This window comes from Triturus cristatus, chromosome 8 (genome assembly GCF_964204655.1).
Source record: "Triturus cristatus chromosome 8, aTriCri1.1, whole genome shotgun sequence".
NCBI classification, from domain to species: Eukaryota; Metazoa; Chordata; class Amphibia; order Caudata; family Salamandridae; genus Triturus; species Triturus cristatus.
Window position 1 is genome coordinate 735,046,733 of NC_140591.1, and position 16,449 is coordinate 735,063,181.

General features: G+C 41.7%; 8 non-coding genes across 8 annotated transcripts; all 8 read left to right on the plus strand.

The window, feature by feature from the left end:
* The first annotated feature begins 2,103 nt into the window (after positions 1-2,103).
* On the plus strand, positions 2,104-2,176 carry TRNAV-CAC (transfer RNA valine (anticodon CAC)). Its single transcript has one exon. It is a non-coding gene; the product is annotated as a tRNA-Val (tRNA).
* A 1,979-nt stretch (positions 2,177-4,155) lies between these two features.
* Positions 4,156-4,227, plus strand: TRNAP-UGG (transfer RNA proline (anticodon UGG)). The gene has a single exon. It is a non-coding gene; the product is annotated as a tRNA-Pro (tRNA).
* A 272-nt stretch (positions 4,228-4,499) lies between these two features.
* Positions 4,500-4,571, plus strand: TRNAV-CAC (transfer RNA valine (anticodon CAC)). The gene has a single exon. It is a non-coding gene; the product is annotated as a tRNA-Val (tRNA).
* A 2,323-nt stretch (positions 4,572-6,894) lies between these two features.
* Positions 6,895-6,967, plus strand: TRNAV-CAC (transfer RNA valine (anticodon CAC)). The gene has a single exon. It is a non-coding gene; the product is annotated as a tRNA-Val (tRNA).
* Positions 6,968-9,285: 2,318 nt separating this feature from the next.
* TRNAV-CAC (transfer RNA valine (anticodon CAC)) lies at positions 9,286-9,358 on the plus strand. Its single transcript has one exon. It is a non-coding gene; the product is annotated as a tRNA-Val (tRNA).
* A 2,315-nt stretch (positions 9,359-11,673) lies between these two features.
* Positions 11,674-11,745, plus strand: TRNAV-CAC (transfer RNA valine (anticodon CAC)). Its single transcript has one exon. It is a non-coding gene; the product is annotated as a tRNA-Val (tRNA).
* A 2,325-nt stretch (positions 11,746-14,070) lies between these two features.
* On the plus strand, positions 14,071-14,143 carry TRNAV-CAC (transfer RNA valine (anticodon CAC)). The gene has a single exon. It is a non-coding gene; the product is annotated as a tRNA-Val (tRNA).
* A 1,980-nt stretch (positions 14,144-16,123) lies between these two features.
* Positions 16,124-16,195, plus strand: TRNAP-UGG (transfer RNA proline (anticodon UGG)). Its single transcript has one exon. It is a non-coding gene; the product is annotated as a tRNA-Pro (tRNA).
* The last annotated feature ends 254 nt before the right edge of the window (positions 16,196-16,449 follow it).

A 16,449-nucleotide genomic window follows, 5' to 3' on the forward strand; every position in this document is an offset into this window, starting at 1 on the left:
TTGTTGGCACCAACAGGAATCTTATTTTAGTGGAGTGTTTCTGGCTTTGAGTGCAGAGGCCCTCGGCTCAATTCCAAGATGATCCTTCTCAGGGTGATGATACAAATGCATTGTCACCTTTACGTTTAATGTCAGAATCATTTATTTCCAGTTGGTGGTGTAAGAATGTTTGCAACAGTATGGCGATTTTTCCTAGCCATGCATGAATGAAAGCATATCACTCGCCTTTAGGTGTTTTTCTAATACATTGATATTTGCATCTTCCTTCCTAGCCTGCATGTTTGACTATCTTACAGGCTGCATGTAATAAGTATCACATCAGGGCCCTTCTTCTACTCAATTCACAACTGTTCTATCACGACATAGATAAGAAAGCTGCATCTGCTTTTGTTGTGTAGTGGTAATCAGGTTTACCTGACGTGTGAAAGCCCCATGCTTTGAAAGTACACAGTAACAAAGAAACCGATGACTTTTATAAAAAGGTGTCATGTGTGTCTCTTACTTTGCACAAAAAGTGCCAGAGATGACTTCATTTGCAGTCACTTGAAAAGTAGGGATTCTCCAATAAATGGTAAATGGTTGAAACAAATCTGAAGAAATGCATGACATACCTGTGTGTGTGTGTGTATGCATGTATGTATATATAGGGAGAGAGAGAGCGTCAATATAAACAGACTTTATTTCAATCAAGCTGTCTTTTCTATCCTTCAGGAGCAGAATGTTCTGATCATCAGCGCTCCAGAATGTAGTGTTTTCTTGGCAAGCATCACATATTGTGATGTGTTAGCTAAAAGTTCCATATCCTAGAGACTGATATATTCCTCTGTACTTGTACCTTGGGGATTCATCAAAACCTGGCATCATAAGCAGCTTTCTACTGCCACAGACTGGACAGCGAAACAATTTAAAATATCCCAGAAAAAGAAAATAAGCATGCTTAATCAGAGCTTTCTGGACAGGAAGGACATTTGAGCAAGTGAGGAATAAGCACTGCTTTTGTTAATTTGCATAGGCAGAATAGAGACTTCTGGGAAAAGGCCGAAATTACAGTCACAGAAAATGGCTGCATCTATAGAGAACGCTAAGAAGTGTTGGCAGCTTTTCCTCTGACCCTGGCCACTTTTACAAGCAATCCTATGATAGTCAGCAGGACCCACCCTAAAAAAGGAAGGGGCATCCACTTGGACCCTTTCCACCTTTTCTAAATCTCGCCTGATCGAGCCTGATTGAGCACTGATTGAGCAGATAAGCACATGTCATTCTCATTTCAGAAAGGTATTGGTTAGCTTGCTGCTAGCAGCTCAGTTATGTTATGATGTTAGAGGCTATGCAAGGAATGCTTTAGTCCAGCGATATGCAGTTTTTATTGCGCCTTGCATTCAGCAGGAAGATCTTTAGCTTGAATCTGTGGCCTAGGTATTCACCTTGGTATTTCTTTTGGCACAAAGTGAAGGAGTATTTAAGAGAAAATGCACAATGTGTTTCTTATGTTGTTATGAACAAACTTGTTACTCTTTCTCATTAAGCTTCAGCCACTGAAGAAATATATAAATAAGGGCTGACTTCCTGTAAGACGTGTCCAAAGCTGGGACGGAATAAAAGGAGACACTTGTAAATGATAGTGCTATCGTTTGAGAAAGGGTAAGTTGAGACTGACTTTCATGCGTATTCACAGACCAAGCATCATAAAGATACCAGCATGATCTTCATTGCGGGCTTAGAGCCGGTATTAGCTTTTGAGAGGTAAGAGGATTTTGAGGGCTCGTTGGTCGAGGGGTATGATTCTCGCTTTGGGTGCGAGAGGTCCCGGGTTCAAATCCCGGACGAGCCCTTTTCTTGGTACTCTTTTCAAGTTGTTTTGAAGTTTGCGTTTCAAAACCAACATCAATTTTTTCTTTGCAGTAGTGGATAATTCTTTGCTAGAGTCTCATGCTTCAGCCCTGCCCAGTCTGAGCTAATACCAAACATCTGGTCTTGCATGGCATGTACGAGCGTTCAGCTAGGGATGTCGGGCAGGTTGCATGAAAGAAATCTAAAGCCAGAGGCCCATGGAATAGCCAGTTCGGAGCAGTTTCATTACAGAAAAATCAACTGTAGGTATCTGTTTCTGTAGTGTAGTGGTTATCACGTTCGCCTCACACGCGAAAGGTCCCCGGTTCGAAACCGGGCAGAAACAGTTGTTATATTGTGTTGGCTACAATGTTGATAGGTGCCGTTTTGCCATGGAATTGTCCAAGCCCTGAAGATTATTTCATGCAATCTCGTTCCAAGAAAGGGAATTCTCTCAAAACACTAAAGTAATCGGCGTGTGGATGTATCTGTTGGTTCTCAGACCTTGCTTTCAAAAGAGCCCTGCAATCGGTTCACTGCTCACCTAGAACAAGCATTAACATGGAGAATTGTTGGCACCAACAGGAATCTTATTTTAGTGGAGTGTTTCTGGCTTTGAGTGCAGAGGCCCTCGGCTCAATTCCAAGATGATCCTTCTCAGGGTGATGATACAAATGCATTGTCACCTTTACGTTTAATGTCAGAATCATTTATTTCCAGTTGGTGGTGTAAGAATGTTTGCAACAGTATGGCGATTTTTCCTAGCCATGCATGAATGAAAGCATATCACTCGCCTTTAGGTGTTTTTCTAATACATTGATATTTGCATCTTCCTTCCTAGCCTGCATGTTTGACTATCTTACAGGCTGCATGTAATAAGTATCACATCAGGGCCCTTCTTCTACTCAATTCACAACTGTTCTATCACGACATAGATAAGAAAGCTGCATCTGCTTTTGTTGTGTAGTGGTAATCAGGTTTACCTGACGTGTGAAAGCCCCATGCTTTGAAAGTACACAGTAACAAAGAAACCGATGACTTTTATAAAAAGGTGTCATGTGTGTCTCTTACTTTGCACAAAAAGTGCCAGAGATGACTTCATTTGCAGTCACTTGAAAAGTAGGGATTCTCCAATAAATGGTAAATGGTTGAAACAAATCTGAAGAAATGCATGACATACCTGTGTGTGTGTGTGTATGCATGTATGTATATATAGGGAGAGAGAGAGCGTCAATATAAACAGACTTTATTTCAATCAAGCTGTCTTTTCTATCCTTCAGGAGCAGAATGTTCTGATCATCAGCGCTCCAGAATGTAGTGTTTTCTTGGCAAGCATCACATATTGTGATGTGTTAGCTAAAAGTTCCATATCCTAGAGACTGATATATTCCTCTGTACTTGTACCTTGGGGATTCATCAAAACCTGGCATCATAAGCCAGCTTTCTACTGCCACAGACTGGACAGCGAAACAATTTAAAATATCCCAGAAAAAGAAAATAAGCATGCTTAATCAGAGCTTTCTGGACAGGAAGGACATTTGAGCAAGTGAGGATAAGCACTGCTTTTGTTAATTTGCATAGGCAGAATAGAGACTTCTGGGAAAAGGCCGAAATTACAGTCACAGAAAATGGCTGCATCTATAGAGAACGCTAAGAAGTGTTGGCAGCTTTTCCTCTGACCCTGGCCACTTTTACAAGCAATCCTATGATAGTCAGCAGGACCCACCCTAAAAAGGAAGGGGCATCCACTTGGACCCTTTCCACCTTTCTAAATCTCGCCTGATCGAGCCTGATTGAGCACTGATTGAGCAGATAAGCACATGTCATTCTCATTTCAGAAAGGTATTGGTTAGCTTGCTGCTAGCAGCTCAGTTATGTTATGATGTTAGAGGCTATGCAAGGAATGCTTTAGTCCAGCGATATGCAGTTTTTAATGCGCCTTGCATTCAGCAGGAAGATCTTTAGCTTGAATCTGTGGCCTAGGTATTCACCTTGGTATTTCTTTTGGCACAAAGTGAAGGAGTATTTAAGAGAAAATGCACAATGTGTTTCTTATGTTGTTATGAACAACTTGTTACTCTTTCTCATTAAGCTTCAGCCACTGAAGAAATATATAAATAAGGGCTGACTTCCTGTAAGACGTGTCCAAAGCTGGGACGGAATAAAAGGAGACACTTGTAAATGATAGTGCTATCGTTTGAGAAAGGGTAAGTTGAGACTGACTTTCATGCGTATTCACAGACCAAGCATCATAAAGATACCAGCATGATCTTCATTGCGGGCTTAGAGCCGGTATTAGCTTTTGAGAGGTAAGAGGATTTTGAGGGCTCGTTGGTCTAGGGGTATGATTCTCGCTTTGGGTGCGAGAGGTCCCGGGTTCAAATCCCGGACGAGCCCTTTTCTTGGTACTCTTTTCAAGTTGTTTTGAAGTTTGCGTTTCAAAACCAACATCAATTTTTTCTTTGCAGTAGTGGATAATTCTTTGCTAGAGTCTCATGCTTCAGCCCTGCCCAGTCTGAGCTAATACCAAACATCTGGTCTTGCATGGCATGTACGAGCGTTCAGCTAGGGATGTCGGGCAGGTTGCATGAAAGAAATCTAAAGCCAGAGGCCCATGGAATAGCCAGTTCGGAGCAGTTTCATTACAGAAAAATCAACTGTAGGTATCTGTTTCTGTAGTGTAGTGGTTATCACGTTCGCCTCACACGCGAAAGGTCCCGGTTCGAAACCGGGCAGAAACAGTTGTTATATTGTGTTGGCTACAATGTTGATAGGTGCCGTTTTGCCATGGAATTGTCCAAGCCCTGAAGATTATTTCATGCAATCTCGTTCCAAGAAAGGGAATTCTCTCAAAACACTAAAGTAATCGGCGTGTGGATGTATCTGTTGGTTCTCAGACCTTGCTTTCAAAAGAGCCCTGCAATCGGTTCACTGCTCACCTAGAACAAGCATTAACATGGAGAATTGTTGGCACCAACAGGAATCTTATTTTAGTGGAGTGTTTCTGGCTTTGAGTGCAGAGGCCCTCGGCTCAATTCCAAGATGATCCTTCTCAGGGTGATGATACAAATGCATTGTCACCTTTACGTTTAATGTCAGAATCATTTATTTCCAGTTGGTGGTGTAAGAATGTTTGCAACAGTATGGCGATTTTTCCTAGCCATGCATGAATGAAAGCATATCACTCGCCTTTAGGTGTTTTTCTAATACATTGATATTTGCATCTTCCTTCCTAGCCTGCATGTTTGACTATCTTACAGGCTGCATGTAATAAGTATCACATCAGGGCCCTTCTTCTACTCAATTCACAACTGTTCTATCACGACATAGATAAGAAAGCTGCATCTGCTTTTGTTGTGTAGTGGTAATCAGGTTTACCTGACGTGTGAAAGCCCCATGCTTTGAAAGTACACAGTAACAAGAAACCGATGACTTTTATAAAAAGGTGTCATGTGTGTCTCTTACTTTGCACAAAAAGTGCCAGAGATGACTTCATTTGCAGTCACTTGAAAAGTAGGGATTCTCCAATAAATGGTAAATGGTTGAAACAAAATCTGAAGAAATGCATGACATACCTGTGTGTGTGTGTGTATGCATGTATGTATATATAGGGAGAGAGAGAGCGTCAATATAAACAGACTTTATTTCAATCAAGCTGTCTTTTCTATCCTTCAGGAGCAGAATGTTCTGATCATCAGCGCTCCAGAATGTAGTGTTTTCTTGGCAAGCATCACATATGTGATGTGTTAGCTAAAAGTTCCATATCCTAGAGACTGATATATTCCTCTGTACTTGTACCTTGGGGATTCATCAAAACCTGGCATCATAAGCAGCTTTCTACTGCCACAGACTGGACAGCGAAACAATTTAAAATATCCCAGAAAAAGAAAATAAGCATGCTTAATCAGAGCTTTCTGGACAGGAAGGACATTTGAGCAAGTGAGGAATAAGCACTGCTTTTGTTAATTTGCATAGGCAGAATAGAGACTTCTGGGAAAAGGCCGAAATTACAGTCACAGAAAATGGCTGCATCTATAGAGAACGCTAAGAAGTGTTGGCAGCTTTTCCTCTGACCCTGGCCACTTTTACAAGCAATCCTATGATAGTCAGCAGGACCCACCCTAAAAAGGAAGGGGCATCCACTTGGACCCTTTCCACCTTTTCTAAATCTCGCCTGATCGAGCCTGATTGAGCACTGATTGAGCAGATAAGCACATGTCATTCTCATTTCAGAAAGGTATTGGTTAGCTTGCTGCTAGCAGCTCAGTTATGTTATGATGTTAGAGGCTATGCAAGGAATGCTTTTAGTCCAGCGATATGCAGTTTTTAATGCGCCTTGCATTCAGCAGGAAGATCTTTAGCTTGAATCTGTGGCCTAGGTATTCACCTTGGTATTTCTTTTGGCACAAAGTGAAGGAGTATTTAAGAGAAAATGCACAATGTGTTTCTTATGTTGTTATGAACAACTTGTTACTCTTTCTCATTAAGCTTCAGCCACTGAAGAAATATATAAATAAGGGCTGACTTCCTGTAAGACGTGTCCAAAGCTGGGACGGAATAAAAGGAGACACTTGTAAATGATAGTGCTATCGTTTGAGAAAGGGTAAGTTGAGACTGACTTTCATGCGTATTCACAGACCAAGCATCATAAAGATACCAGCATGATCTTCATTGCGGGCTTAGAGCCGGTATTAGCTTTTGAGAGGTAAGAGGATTTTGAGGGCTCGTTGGTCTAGGGTATGATTCTCGCTTTGGGTGCGAGAGGTCCCGGGTTCAAATCCCGGACGAGCCCTTTTCTTGGTACTCTTTTCAAGTTGTTTTGAAGTTTGCGTTTCAAAACCAACATCAATTTTTTCTTTGCAGTAGTGGATAATTCTTTGCTAGAGTCTCATGCTTCAGCCCTGCCCAGTCTGAGCTAATACCAAACATCTGGTCTTGCATGGCATGTACGAGCGTTCAGCTAGGGATGTCGGGCAGGTTGCATGAAAGAAATCTAAAGCCAGAGGCCCATGGAATAGCCAGTTCGGAGCAGTTTCATTACAGAAAAATCAACTGTAGGTATCTGTTTCTGTAGTGTAGTGGTTATCACGTTCGCCTCACACGCGAAAGGTCCCCGGTTCGAAACCGGGCAGAAACAGTTGTTATATTGTGTTGGCTACAATGTTGATAGGTGCCGTTTTGCCATGGAATTGTCCAAGCCCTGAAGATTATTTCATGCAATCTCGTTCCAAGAAAGGGAATTCTCTCAAAACACTAAAGTAATCGGCGTGTGGATGTATCTGTTGGTTCTCAGACCTTGCTTTCAAAAGAGCCCTGCAATCGGTTCACTGCTCACCTAGAACAAGCATTAACATGGAGAATTGTTGGCACCAACAGGAATCTTATTTTAGTGGAGTGTTTCTGGCTTTGAGTGCAGAGGCCCTCGGCTCAATTCCAAGATGATCCTTCTCAGGGTGATGATACAAATGCATTGTCACCTTTACGTTTAATGTCAGAATCATTTATTTCCAGTTGGTGGTGTAAGAATGTTTGCAACAGTATGGCGATTTTTCCTAGCCATGCATGAATGAAAGCATATCACTCGCCTTTAGGTGTTTTTCTAATACATTGATATTTGCATCTTCCTTCCTAGCCTGCATGTTTGACTATCTTACAGGCTGCATGTAATAAGTATCACATCAGGGCCCTTCTTCTACTCAATTCACAACTGTTCTATCACGACATAGATAAGAAAGCTGCATCTGCTTTTGTTGTGTAGTGGTAATCAGGTTTACCTGACGTGTGAAAGCCCATGCTTTGAAAGTACACAGTAACAAAGAAACCGATGACTTTTATAAAAGGTGTCATGTGTGTCTCTTACTTTGCACAAAAAGTGCCAGAGATGACTTCATTGCAGTCACTTGAAAAGTAGGGATTCTCCAATAAATGGTAAATGGTTGAAACAAATCTGAAGAAATGCATGACATACCTGTGTGTGTGTGTGTATGCATGTATGTATATATAGGGAGAGAGAGAGCGTCAATATAAACAGACTTTATTTCAATCAAGCTGTCTTTTCTATCCTTCAGGAGCAGAATGTTCTGATCATCAGCGCTCCAGAATGTAGTGTTTTCTTGGCAAGCATCACATATTGTGATGTGTTAGCTAAAAGTTCCATATCCTAGAGACTGATATATTCCTCTGTACTTGTACCTTGGGGATTCATCAAAACCTGGCATCATAAGCAGCTTTCTACTGCCACAGACTGGACAGCGAAACAATTTAAAATATCCCAGAAAAGAAAATAAGCATGCTTAATCAGAGCTTTCTGGACAGGAAGGACATTTGAGCAAGTGAGGAATAAGCACTGCTTTTGTTAATTTGCATAGGCAGAATAGAGACTTCTGGGAAAAGGCCGAAATTACAGTCACAGAAAATGGCTGCATCTATAGAGAACGCTAAGAAGTGTTGGCAGCTTTTCCTCTGACCCTGGCCACTTTTACAAGCAATCCTATGATAGTCAGCAGGACCCACCCTAAAAAGGAAGGGGCATCCACTTGGACCCTTTCCACTTTTCTAAATCTCGCCTGATCGAGCCTGATTGAGCACTGATTGAGCAGATAAGCACATGTCATTCTCATTTCAGAAAGGTATTGGTTAGCTTGCTGCTAGCAGCTCAGTTATGTTATGATGTTAGAGGCTATGCAAGGAATGCTTTAGTCCAGCGATATGCAGTTTTTATTGCGCCTTGCATTCAGCAGGAAGATCTTTAGCTTGAATCTGTGGCCTAGGTATTCACCTTGGTATTTCTTTTGGCACAAAGTGAAGGAGTATTTAAGAGAAAATGCACAATGTGTTTCTTATGTTGTTATGAACAACTTGTTACTCTTTCTCATTAAGCTTCAGCCACTGAAGAAATATATAAATAAGGGCTGACTTCCTGTAAGACGTGTCCAAAGCTGGGACGGAATAAAAGGAGACACTTGTAAATGATAGTGCTATCGTTTGAGAAAGGGTAAGTTGAGACTGACTTTCATGCGTATTCACAGACCAAGCATCATAAAGATACCAGCATGATCTTCATTGCGGGCTTAGAGCCGGTATTAGCTTTGAGAGGTAAGAGGATTTTGAGGGCTCGTTGGTCGAGGGGTATGATTCTCGCTTTGGGTGCGAGAGGTCCCGGGTTCAAATCCCGGACGAGCCCTTTTCTTGGTACTCTTTTCAAGTTGTTTTGAAGTTTGCGTTTCAAAACCAACATCAATTTTTCTTTGCAGTAGTGGATAATTCTTTGCTAGAGTCTCATGCTTCAGCCCTGCCCAGTCTGAGCTAATACCAAACATCTGGTCTTGCATGGCATGTACGAGCGTTCAGCTAGGGATGTCGGGCAGGTTGCATGAAAGAAATCTAAAGCCAGAGGCCCATGGAATAGGCCAGTTCGGAGCAGTTTCATTACAGAAAAATCAACTGTAGGTATCTGTTTCTGTAGTGTAGTGGTTATCACGTTCGCCTCACACGCGAAAGGTCCCCGGTTCGAAACCGGGCAGAAACAGTTGTTATATTGTGTTGGCTACAATGTTGATAGGTGCCGTTTGCCATGGAATTGTCCAAGCCCTGAAGATTATTTCATGCAATCTCGTTCCAAGAAAGGAATTTCTCTCAAAACACTAAAGTAATCGGCGTGTGGATGTATCTGTTGGTTCTCAGACCTTGCTTTCAAAAGAGCCCTGCAATCGGTTCACTGCTCACCTAGAACAGGCATTAACATGGAGAATTGTTGGCACCAACAGGAATCTTATTTTAGTGGAGTGTTCTGGCTTTGAGTGCAGAGGCCCTCGGCTCAATTCCAAGATGATCCTTCTCAGGGTGATGATACAAATGCATTGTCACCTTTACGTTTAATGTCAGAATCATTTATTTCCAGTTGGTGGTGTAAGAATGTTTGCAACAGTATGGCGATTTTTCTAGCCATGCATGAATGAAAGCATATCACTCGCCTTAGGTGTTTTTCTAATACATTGATATTTGCATCTTCCTTCCTAGCCTGCATGTTTGACTATCTTACAGGCTGGCATGTAATAAGTATCACATCAGGGCCCTTCTTCTACTCAATTCACAACTGTTCTATCACGACATAGATAAGAAAGCTGCATCTGCTTTTGTTGTGTAGTGGTAATCAGTTTACCTGACGTGTGAAAGCCCCATGCTTTGAAAGTACACAGTAACAAAGAAACCGATGACTTTTATAAAAAGGTGTCATGTGTGTCTCTTACTTTGCACAAAAAGTGCCAGAGATGACTTCATTTGCAGTCACTTGAAAAGTAGGGATTCTCCAATAAATGGTAAATGGTTGAAACAAATCTGAAGAAATGCATGACATACCTGTGTGTGTGTGTGTATGCATGTATGTATATATAGGGAGAGAGAGAGCGTCAATATAAACAGACTTTATTTCAATCAAGCTGTCTTTTCTATCCTTCAGGAGCAGAATGTTTGATCATCAGCGCTCCAGAATGTAGTGTTTTCTTGGCAAGCATCACATATTGTGATGTGTTAGCTAAAAGTTCCATATCCTAGAGACTGATATATTCCTCTGTACTTGTAACCTTGGGGATTCATCAAAACCTGGCATCATAAGCAGCTTTCTACTGCCACAGACTGGACAGCGAAACAATTTAAAATATCCCAGAAAAAGAAAATAAGCATGCTTAATTCAGAGCTTTCTGGACAGGAAGACATTTGAGCAAGTGAGGAATAAGCACTGCTTTTGTTTAATTTGCATAGGCAGAATAGAGACTTCTGGGAAAAGGCCGAAATTACAGTCACAGAAAATGGCTGCATCTATAGAGAACGCTAAGAATTGTTGGCAGCTTTTCCTCTGACCCTGGCCACTTTTACAAGCAATCCTATGATAGTCAGCAGGACCCACCCTAAAAAGGAAGGGCATCCACTTGGACCCTTTCCACCTTTTCTAAATCTCGCCTGATCGAGCCTGATTGAGCACTGATTGAGCAGATAAGCACATGTCATTCTCATTTCAGAAAGGTATTGGTTAGCTTGCTGCTAGCAGCTCAGTTATGTTATGATGTTAGAGGCTATGCAAGGAATGCTTTATCCAGCGATATGCAGTTTTTAATGCGCCTTGCATTCAGCAGGAAGATCTTTAGCTTGATCTGTGCCTAGGTATTCCCTTGGTATTTCTTTTGGCACAAAGTGAAGGAGTATTTAAGAGAAAATGCACAATGTGTTTCTTATGTTGTTATGAACAACTTGTTACTCTTTCTCATTAAGCTTCAGCCACTGAAGAAATATATAAATAAGGGCTGACTTCCTGTAAGACGTGTCCAAAGCTGGGACGGAAATAAAAGGAGACACTTGTAAATGATAGTGCTATCGTTTGAGAAAGGGTAAGTTGAGACTGACTTTCATGCGTATTCACAGACCAAGCATCATAAAGATACCAGCATGATCTCATTGCGGGCTAGAGCCGGTATTAGCTTTTGAGAGGTAAGAGGATTTTGAGGGCTCGTTGGTCTAGGGGTATGATTCTCGCTTTGGGTGCGAGAGGTCCCGGGTTCAAATCCCGGACGGAGCCCTTTTCTTGGTACTCTTTTCAAGTTGTTTTTGAAGTTGCGTTTCAAAACCAACATCAATTTTTTCTTTGCAGTAGTGGATAATTCTTTGCTAGAGTCTCATGCTTCAGCCCTGCCCAGTCTGAGCTAATACCAAACATCTGGTCTTGCATGGCATGTACGAGCGTTCAGCTAGGGATGTCGGGCAGGTTGCATGAAAGAAATCTAAAGCCAGAGGCCCATGAATAGCCAGTTCGGAGCAGTTTCATTACAGAAAAATCAACTGTAGGTATCTGTTTCTGTAGTGTAGTGGTTATCACGTTCGCCTCACACGCGAAAGGTCCCGGTTCGAAACCGGGCAGAAACAGTTGTTATATTGTGTTGGCTACAATGTGATAGGTGCCGTTTTGCCATGGAATTGTCCAAGCCCTTAAGATTATTTCATGCAATCTCGTTCCAAGAAAGGGAATTCTCTCAAAACACTAAAGTAATCGGCGTGTGGATGTATCTGTTGGTTCTCAGACCTTGCTTTCAAAAGAGCCCTGCAATCGGTTCACTGCTCACCTAGAACAAGCATTAACATGGAGAATTGTTGGCACCAACAGAATCTTATTTTAGTGGAGTGTTTCTGGCTTTGAGTGCAGAGGCCCTCGGCTCAATTCCAAGATGATCCTTCTCAGGGTGATGATACAAATGCATTGTCACCTTTACGTTTAATGTCAGAATCATTTTATTTCCAGTTGGTGGTGTAAGAATGTTTGCAACAGTATGGCGATTTTTCCTAGCCATGCATGAATGAAAGCATATCACTCGCCTTTAGGTGTTTTTCTAATACATTGATATTTGCATCTTCCTTCCTAGCCTGCATGTTTGACTATCTTACAGGCTGCATGTAATAAGTATCACATCAGGGCCCTTCTTCTACTCAATTCACAACTGTTTCTATCACGACATAGATAAGAAAAGCTGCATCTGCTTTTGTTGTGTAGTGGTAATCAGGTTTACCTGACGTGTGAAAGCCCCATGCTTTGAAAGTACACAGTAACAAAGAAACCGATGACTTTTATAAAAAGGTGTCATGTGTGTCTCTTACTTTGCACAAAAAGTGCCAGAGATGACTTCATTTGCAGTCACTTGAAAAGTAGGGATTCTCCAATAAATGGTAAATGGTTGAAACAAATCTGAAGAAATGCATGACATACCTGTGTGTGTGTGTGTATGCATGTATGTATATATAGGGAGAGAGAGAGCGTCAATATAAACAGACTTTATTTCAATCAAGCTGTCTTTTCTATCCTTCAGGAGCAGAATGTTCTGATCATCAGCGCTCCAGAATGTAGTGTTTTCTTGGCAAGCATCACATATTGTGATGTGTTAGCTAAAAGTTCCATATCCTAGAGACTGATATATTCCTCTGTACTTGTACCTTGGGGATTCATCAAAACCTGGCATCATAAGCAGCTTTCTACTGCCACAGACTGGACAGCGAAACAATTTAAAATATCCCAGAAAAAGAAAATAAGCATGCTTAATCAGAGCTTTCTGGACAGGAAGGACATTTGAGCAAGTGAGGAATAAGCACTGCTTTTGTTAATTTGCATAGGCAGAATAGAGACTTCTGGGAAAAGGCCGAAATTACAGTCACAGAAAATGGCTGCATCTATAGAGAACGCTAAGAAGTGTTGGCAGCTTTTCCTCTGACCCTGGCCACTTTTACAAGCAATCCTATGATAGTCAGCAGGACCCACCCTAAAAAGGAAGGGGCATCCACTTGGACCCTTTCCACCTTTTCTAAATCTCGCCTGATCGAGCCTGACTGAGCACTGATTGAGCAGATAAGCACATGTCATTCTCATTTCAGAAAGGTATTGGTTAGCTTGCTGCTAGCAGCTCAGTTATGTTATGATGTTAGAGGCTATGCAAGGAATGCTTTAGTCCAGCGATATGCAGTTTTTATTGCGCCTTGCATTCAGCAGGAAGATCTTTAGCTTGAATCTGTGGCCTAGGTATTCACCTTGGTATTTCTTTTGGCACAAAGTGAAGGAGTATTTAAGAGAAAATGCACAATGTGTTTCTTATGTTGTTATGAACAACTTGTTACTCTTTCTCATTAAGCTTCAGCCACTGAAGAAATATATAAATAAGGGCTGACTTCCTGTAAGACGTGTCCAAAGCTGGGACGGAATAAAAGGAGACACTTGTAAATGATAGTGCTATCGTTTGAGAAAGGGTAAGTTGAGACTGACTTTCATGCGTATTCACAGACCAAGCATCATAAAGATACCAGCATGATCTTCATTGCGGGCTTAGAGCCGGTATTAGCTTTTGAGAGGTAAGAGGATTTTGAGGGCTCGTTGGTCGAGGGGTATGATTCTCGCTTTGGGTGCGAGAGGTCCCGGGTTCAAATCCCGGACGAGCCCTTTTCTTGGTACTCTTTTCAAGTTGTTTTGAAGTTTGCGTTTCAAAACCAACATCAATTTTTTCTTTGCAGTAGTGGATAATTCTTTGCTAGAGTCTCATGCTTCAGCCCTGCCCAGTCTGAGCTAATACCAAACATCTGGTCTTGCATGGCATGTACGAGCGTTCAGCTAGGGATGTCGGGCAGGTTGCATGAAAGAAATCTAAAGCCAGAGGCCCATGGAATAGCCAGTTCGGAGCAGTTTCATTACAGAAAAATCAACTGTAGGTATCTGTTTCTGTAGTGTAGTGGTTATCACGTTCGCCTCACACGCGAAAGGTCCCCGGTTCGAAACCGGGCAGAAACAGTTGTTATATTGTGTTGGCTACAATGTTGATAGGTGCCGTTTTGCCATGGAATTGTCCAAGCCCTGAAGATTATTTCATGCAATCTCGTTCCAAGAAAGGGAATTCTCTCAAAACACTAAAGTAATCGGCGTGTGGATGTATCTGTTGGTTCTCAGACCTTGCTTTCAAAAGAGCCCTGCAATCGGTTCACTGCTCACCTAGAACAAGCATTAACATGGAGAATTGTTGGCACCAACAGGAATCTTATTTTAGTGGAGTGTTTCTGGCTTTGAGTGCAGAGGCCCTCGGCTCAATTCCAAGATGATCCTTCTCAGGGTGATGATACAAATGCATTGTCACCTTTACGTTTAATGTCAGAATCATTTATTTCCAGTTGGTGGTGTAAGAATGTTTGCAACAGTATGGCGATTTTTCCTAGCCATGCATGAATGAAAGCATATCACTCGCCTTTAGGTGTTTTTCTAATACATTGATATTTGCATCTTCCTTCCTAGCCTGCATGTTTGACTATCTTACAGGCTGCATGTAATAAGTATCACATCAGGGCCCTTCTTCTACTCAATTCACAACTGTTCTATCACGACATAGATAAGAAAGCTGCATCTGCTTTTGTTGTGTAGTGGTAATCAGGTTTACCTGACGTGTGAAAGCCCCATGCTTTGAAAGTACACAGTAACAAAGAAACCGATGACTTTTATAAAAAGGTGTCATGTGTGTCTCTTACTTTGCACAAAAAGTGCCAGAGATGACTTCATTTGCAGTCACTTGAAAAGTAGGGATTCTCCAATAAATGGTAAATGGTTGAAACAAATCTGAAGAAATGCATGACATACCTGTGTGTGTGTGTGTATGCATGTATGTATATATAGGGAGAGAGAGAGCGTCAATATAAACAGACTTTATTTCAATCAAGCTGTCTTTTCTATCCTTCAGGAGCAGAATGTTCTGATCATCAGCGCTCCAGAATGTAGTGTTTTCTTGGCAAGCATCACATATTGTGATGTGTTAGCTAAAAGTTCCATATCCTAGAGACTGATATATTCCTCTGTACTTGTACCTTGGGGATTCATCAAAACCTGGCATCATAAGCAGCTTTCTACTGCCACAGACTGGACAGCGAAACAATTTAAAATATCCCAGAAAAAGAAAATAAGCATGCTTAATCAGAGCTTTCTGGACAGGAAGGACATTTGAGCAAGTGAGGAATAAGCACTGCTTTTGTTAATTTGCATAGGCAGAATAGAGACTTCTGGGAAAAGGCCGAAATTACAGTCACAGAAAATGGCTGCATCTATAGAGAACGCTAAGAAGTGTTGGCAGCTTTTCCTCTGACCCTGGCCACTTTTACAAGCAATCCTATGATAGTCAGCAGGACCCACCCTAAAAAGGAAGGGGCATCCACTTGGACCCTTTCCACCTTTTCTAAATCTCGCCTGATCGAGCCTGATTGAGCACTGATTGAGCAGATAAGCACATGTCATTCTCATTTCAGAAAGGTATTGGTTAGCTTGCTGCTAGCAGCTCAGTTATGTTATGATGTTAGAGGCTATGCAAGGAATGCTTTAGTCCAGCGATATGCAGTTTTTAATGCGCCTTGCATTCAGCAGGAAGATCTTTAGCTTGAATCTGTGGCCTAGGTATTCACCTTGGTATTTCTTTTGGCACAAAGTGAAGGAGTATTTAAGAGAAAATGCACAATGTGTTTCTTATGTTGTTATGAACAACTTGTTACTCTTTCTCATTAAGCTTCAGCCACTGAAGAAATATATAAATAAGGGCTGACTTCCTGTAAGACGTGTCCAAAGCTGGGACAGAATAAAAGGAGACACTTGTAAATGATAGTGCTATCGTTTGAGAAAGGGTAAGTTGAGACTGACTTTCATGCGTATTCACAGACCAAGCATCATAAAGATACCAGCATGATCTTCATTGCGGGCTTAGAGCCGGTATTAGCTTTTGAGAGGTAAGAGGATTTTGAGGGCTCGTTGGTCTAGGGGTATGATTCTCGCTTTGGGTGCGAGAGGTCCCGGGTTCAAATCCCGGACGAGCCCTTTTCTTGGTACTCTTTTCAAGTTGTTTTGAAGTTTGCGTTTCAAAACCAACATCAATTTTTTCTTTGCAGTAGTGGATAATTCTTTGCTAGAGTCTCATGCTTCAGCCCTGCCCAGTCTGAGCTAATACCAAACATCTGGTCTTGCATGGCATGTACGAGCGTTCAGCTAGGGATGTCGGGCAGGTTGCATGAAAGAAATCTAAAGCCAGAGGCCCATGGAATAGCCAGTTCGGAGCAGTTTCATTACAGAAA